This window comes from Heptranchias perlo, unplaced genomic scaffold (genome assembly GCF_035084215.1).
Source record: "Heptranchias perlo isolate sHepPer1 unplaced genomic scaffold, sHepPer1.hap1 HAP1_SCAFFOLD_178, whole genome shotgun sequence".
Taxonomy (NCBI): Eukaryota; Metazoa; Chordata; class Chondrichthyes; order Hexanchiformes; family Hexanchidae; genus Heptranchias; species Heptranchias perlo.
Window position 1 is genome coordinate 663778 of NW_027139055.1, and position 4539 is coordinate 668316.

A 4539-nucleotide genomic window follows, 5' to 3' on the forward strand; every position below is an offset into this window, starting at 1 on the left:
ACACCCGCTAGGTCCGCCTGGCGCCTCTTCTGCGGGAAAAGTGGCGGGCTGTTCGACCACATGGGGCATCGCAGCCGAGCCCGATCCTGATGTCCACGGGCTCACGCTTTCAACCGGGTTGGCGGCGGCGGGGTTGCCAACTCTGGTTGGTGGCATTCCTGGAGGTTTGATCGCGTGACGTCTGGCCGCACGACGTCTGTCGACTGGAAACTGGCCCCTTCCTGCTCTGTGTGTGTGGCTCAGTCCCACAGCGGGTGAGATCGACTTGAGGTTTCACGTCACACTCTGCAGACGAGAGCGCGGGGCATGGGGAATAGCCAGCCCCCTCACCGTCCCACTCCCTCCTCCGCCAGCCTCCTCTAACTCACTCTCTTTTTCTCTCTCTCTCTCTCTCTTTCGTGACAGATGTCTCACCCCATTTCTGACCGGCCGGGCTCCGAGCACCCAACACACGGACCCCCCCCGCCCCCCATCTCCGAGAGCCACAAATTGAGCCGTCGCCAAGGAAACCAGGAGACTCAGGCCCCCGGGAGGACCAGGCTCAATGGAACGCTTTTTTTATTGCCGATCATGCCCACCGCTGTGATTTAAAGCTGGCGACAGTCTCCCCTCCCCCCATGGCCGACTGGATAAAGGCCTAGTGTAGAAGTCGATCGTGTAGGCCAGAAAGATCGCAGGCTTCGCCACCCCCCCCCGCACCCCGGCCCCACTCTTTGCCGATTTAGCTGGTCTCAATCTTGGCTACAATCTGTCTCAACACCCTTACATAATGATGGAGTTTGTGTGTATCTGTGAGTGTGTGTGAGTGCGTTTGTGTGTCTGAGAGTGTGTGGGTGTCTGTGTCAGTCCGTGGTTGTCAAATGAGGACTGGATTGTGCTGGGGCTGTGATGCCCACCACTGTCGAATACCCGGCCAAAGACTCAACGTGAAGGACCCAACATAAGAGCAGTGGTCGGGTGCCAGACGATGACCAGCACCAATTGAACCGTACCCTGTTGAAATTCTGCACCATCGCCGCCGTGGGTGACACCCCCCGTGACACGGCTGCTTATATGTGCAGCGACACTCCGCACCCGCCCTTCGCTCCATCTTTCTTTCCTTACTCATCAGGACAGGGCTGTCAGGATGTAAAGACTGCCCTCATTATTATTATATATATATATACATTGCACGGGACGTGGTTAATGGGAGCGTCCGCTGTCCGATACGGAGAGGAGCGTTATACCATGTAACACACCATGTATTATTCTGCTGCTCGGGTGGGACTTCATGTAACCGTGTCCTGGACCTTTAGAGCCAATTTGCTGCAATGAGGTCATTGAGAGTCGAATTGCTGAGGAGAGCCTGCTGACTGGCGGATGCTGATAAATTTTAAGCTCCAGGTCAGAATAAAATCCATCAGGAAATGATTGGCTTTCTCTCCTTTTTATATCTTTGAAACTTTGAAGTGTAACATTGATCAGTGACAAATATATGTTCTGGGTCCAGCCCTGTACCTGCCCCTGGGAGTGTTTGATAGGACAGTGTGGAGGGAGCTTTACTCTGTATCTAATCCTGTACCTGCCCTGGGAGTGTTTGATGGGACAGTGTAGAGGGAGCTTTACTCTGTATCTAACCCTGTACCTGCCCTGGGAGTGTTTGATGGGACAGTGTAGAGGGAGCTTTACTCTGTATCTAACCCTGTACCTGCCCTGGGAGTGTTTGATGGGACAGTGTAGAGGGAGCTTTACTCTGTATCTAACCCTGTACCTGCCCTGGGAGTGTTTGATGGGACAGTGTAGAGGGAGCTTTACTCTGTATCTAACCCTGTACCTGCCCTGGGAGTGTTTGATGGGACAGTGTAGAGGGAGCTTTACTCTGTATCTAACCCTGTACCTGCCCTGGGAGTGTTTGACGGGACGGTGTAGAGGGAGGTCCAGTCATGCTATACCATCGCACGTAGTCCATGGTGAGATTATCCATTCCGCAGCAGTAATCCCCACCACCGAGGGGGAGTGGGGTTAAGGACGCTTGGAGGGCCCTGCATCCAACGCTTGGATGGACGAAAGTGGCCAGGTTTCTCGGAGGCTGCTCTTCTCACCAGGACGAGCCTGACCTGGGCCTCAGAAATGACGTTAACTGGTGCCAATTGCTCCCAGTGAGCTCTGCCCCTCGCCACCCCCGACACTGACCTCACCCGCGGACAGTGCGCACCAGATAATCTCGCCCTGCTGGTGGCGGATTCTCAAAGCATGGTGTGCCCCTCGACTTGGCCACGTTCGGTATCCTCCGTGACCGTGGCCGTGGGAAACTCTCCCTCCTCATCCTTCTCGGCCTGTCTGCAGCCTTTGACGTGGTCGACCCACTCCATCCCCCTCCAGTGGTTCAGCTGAGTGGGACAGCGTTCGCTCGGTGCTATTTTCAGGATGGCAGCCTGCTCGTCTCCTGCGATGCGCTCTCTTCCCGCCCCCCGCTACACTGTCCCTCGACGATCTACCCCGCCACCGACTCCATCCCTCTCCCTGGCCACTGTCCAAGGCTGAACCAGACTGTTCGTAACCTCATCGTTCTGTTTGACCCCCCATATCCGCTCCATCACCAAGACCGCCTACTTCCACCTCTGTCGCGTCGCCCGTCTCCGTCCCTGCCTCAGCCCATCTGCTGCTCAAACCCTCGCCCGTGTCTTTGTCTCCTCCAGACTCGACTCGTCCAATGCTCTCCTGGCCGGTCTCCCATCTTCCACTCTCTGTAAACTTCAGCTCGTTCAAAACTCTGCCCCCCCCGCCTGTATCCCAACTCGCACCAAGTCCCGTTCACCCATCACCCCCTCTGCTTGCTGACCTCCATTGGCTCCCAGTCCGGTAACGCCTTGAATTTAAAATTCTCATCCTCATGTTCAAATCCCTCGCCCCCCCCTCCCTATCTCTGTAACCTCCTCCGGCCCCTACGACCCTCCCAGATCTCTGCGCTCCTCCAATTCCGGCCTCTTGTCCATCCCCCGATTCCCATCGCTCCACCATTGGCGGCCGTGCCTTCAGCCGCCTCGGCCCTAAGCTCTGGAATTCCCTCCCTAAACCTCTCCGCCTCTCTCTCTCTCCTCCTTTAAGACGCTCCTTAAAACCTCCCTCTTTGGCCGAGCTTCTGGTCACCTGTCCGAATATCTCCTTACGTGGTTTGGTTTCCATTACACCCTCTTTGAAGCTCCTTCAGACATCTTCCAAGTTTGTCGTAGAACGCACTGGGAGCCTGGTGTCACGTCGCTCGAAGAGGGGTTTATTGGCCTCGGCCCGCGTGACTCCGCAAAGCAGAAAAGGAATTGAATCGTCTTAGAGGGTGCAGGTGATCAGCGAACGTCGTCGGGTCATCTCAAGAGAACGGGAGCTCCCAATAACGTCTGACCTCCATCCCCAAGGAGAGGGTCGGTGGTGAACGAAACCTCGGCCTGATTCCTCCCTCACCCGCTTTGCTGGGAGCAGCGTAGGCCGAGGGTGATCCTGGGCCTTTCCTGATCAGTTACCCGGGGAGGGAGCCCAGCACCTTGGGGGATAAAGGCCTCCTTCGTCCCAGGAGGCCTGGCTGGATTCAACCCGAAGGAGTTCAGGAAGAAGGAACAGGAGGGGGAAGTGCTTCCTGACATCACCCCTGAACGGCCTGGCTCTAATTTTAAGGTTAGGCCTCCTAGTTCTAGATTAGAAACATAGAAAATAGGAGCAGGAGTAGGCCATTCGGCCCTTCGAGCCTGCTCCGCCATTCAATATGATCATGGCTGATCCTCTATCTCAATACCATATTCCCGCTCTCTCCCCATGCCCCTCGATGCCTTTTGCGTCTAGAAATCTATCCAGCTCCTTCTTAAATATATTCAGTGACTCGGCCTCCCACTGCCTTCTGTGGTAGAGAATTCCACAGGCTCACCACCCTCTGAGTGAAGAAATTTCTCCTCATCTCAGTCCGAAATGTCCTACCCCGTATCCTGAGACTGTGAGCCCTCGTTCTGGACCCCCCAGCCATCGGGAACATCCTCCCTGCATCCAGTCTGTCGAGCCCTGTCAGAATTTTATATGTTTCGATGAGATCCCCTCTCATTCTCCTAAACTCGAGTGAATACAGGCCGAGTCGACCCAATCTCTCCTCACACGGTCCTGCCATCCCAGGAATCAGTCTGGTGAACCTTCGCTGCACTCCCTCTATGGCAAATATATCCTTTCTCAGGTAAGGAGACCAAAACTGCACACTATACTCCACGTGTGGTCTCACCAAGGCCCTGTATAACTGCAGTAAGACAATCCTTGACTGATTCCCCAACCAGAGGAAATGGTTTCTCTCTCTCGACCCGGCCGAGACCCTTTATCATTTCAAACGCCTCGATCAGAACACCCCGCAGCCTCCTATACTCGAGGGAACAAGTTAACGCCAACCGGCCCTAATAATCGAACTCTTTAACACCCGGTATCATTTTGGGAGATCTTTGAACCTTTGGATCGCCCCCAACCCCCCTTGCGAGGCGGAAAGAAGGAGCGCCACTCGGGAATACACCAGCGTACTTTATTTATACCAAA